Genomic DNA, 1,959 nt, shown 5'->3' with positions numbered 1-1,959 from the left:
ATTAATAAATATAAAGTTAAACGAATACTTAAAGTATAAGGAGATATAAAGAATTGTTATTATCTCGTTAAATAAAAGGAATATTTAAACTCTAAAAACACCTAGAAACTAGCTAAAAATCTTACGAATTACTTAACATTACTTAAATAGTTTTATTCCTAAGAAACGTATTTTAATTAATCTTCTAAGTATTGTTTAATGACTTAATATTAAATTTAATATCTAAGAAATAAATTAAAGTAGGATTTAAATCCTTAAAAGAAGTGGGAAGAACCCTTATAGTCTTTTAAAGCTATTCTACTTTCTTACGTTCCACACGTTTTAACTCTTTAACATTATTAATACCACGCGTAACCGCACGTATTATTTTCTTGAACTATAATCTCTTTTATTTTCGTAGACGCTCTATTTTTACGTCTATTAAATAACGCTCTTCTTTAATAGACTTAAGCTCCCTTTTAAAACGCATATAATAATCGGCTATTTAACGAAGCTAAGCTAGCAAGATACCTTACACGTTATAATAGAACTTATAATCTATTACGCATTAAGCGTAACGGGAGGAATTAAAAGAAAACAATTAATAAAAGGTAATACCCTTTTCCTTATAGTAGAAATAAGAAGCCTTCTCTATGGTCTTAGGGTTAAAAAGAATTAAATATAATAAAGCCTTACACTACTTAAACTTCTAAGAACGCGTTCTTAACCTTTACTTAACAATACGATTAGTGGGTATAATAGCACCTAATAATAAAGAAGGGAAAAATTACCTAAGCCCTTAGCCGGCCTATTTTAATGGCCTTAAGGATAAGACTAATAAAGAAGAGGCATAATATTATAAATAACACTATATAAGATACGGGACGGGATTATACCAGCTAGGATAGGCACGACCCGTAGGCATAAGAAGAAGGTAAGGGCACGTGACTAGCTACGTGACCTAAGAGGCGATTAAAGAGGTTAATGTTTAAACACATTAATTAAAGAGAATTAAACCAATTAAACCTTAAGCTAGTTAATTAAGGTTTAAAGGGATTAATAGTTAAGCTAATTAATCTAGGACTATAATAGAGAGATAAACGAATACTTAAGGAGAAAGTATTCCTATAATTAAATAGTTTAGTTCTCTATTAATTAATTTAAGTAATAGTTTTACTATTAAGAGTTATACTCTTAATAGCCTTATTATAATACTACTTAAAAGCTACTCTATAGCATTTAACCTAACTTACTTTCTAAGAAACAGACCTACTATGCCTTAGAACCTAAGCCACCGTTACATAAAGGTCGGCCTTATTATAGTAATAATCCCTTAATAAGACCTTTAAGCTACTAGGTTTAATACCTTATTTAAAAGACTCTTATATCTTTAATAGCCTAATATTAACGGTCTTTTTTTACGTTAATAATATTATCTTTTTATACTATTAAATAGCTTTTAAAGCTATTAATTAAATGATTTAAAAGCTTAAATTAACCTATAATATAAAGAACCTTAATAAGCTATAATAGTTTTTAGGTATTTAATTTCTTTAAGATAAGGCTACTTATAAGCTTTAATTATATTAGAATTTCTATATTAAAAAACTAGGTATAAAATTTAATATTCTTAAGAAAAATAGCTTTAAAGAAAGTCTAATACCTAGAAATCAATTAAAACCTAATTTAAGTATTATAACTATATTAATAGATAATTAGCTCTATTAATTATATTACGGTTATTAAAAGACCTAATATAGCTAAACTAATAGCTAAGCTAGCTAAATTCCTCTTTAATCTATTAAAAACTTATTAATAGGTTACTAATTAAGTTATTAAGTACTTATATTTAACGTAATACCTAGTAATTAAATTTAATAAAAGTCCTAATAACCTTAAGCTTTAAATAGCTTTTAATATTACCTTTATAAACGATTAATAGACCTAAAAGTTATGATAAGGTTTAATAATTTAATTATT

This window comes from Metarhizium acridum (genome assembly GCF_019434415.1).
Source record: "Metarhizium acridum strain ARSEF 324 chromosome Unknown scaffold_276, whole genome shotgun sequence".
In the NCBI taxonomy this organism is placed as follows: domain Eukaryota; kingdom Fungi; phylum Ascomycota; class Sordariomycetes; order Hypocreales; family Clavicipitaceae; genus Metarhizium; species Metarhizium acridum.
The sequence above is the reverse complement of the archived record's forward strand: the minus strand, read 5'-3'. Positions refer to the sequence as shown.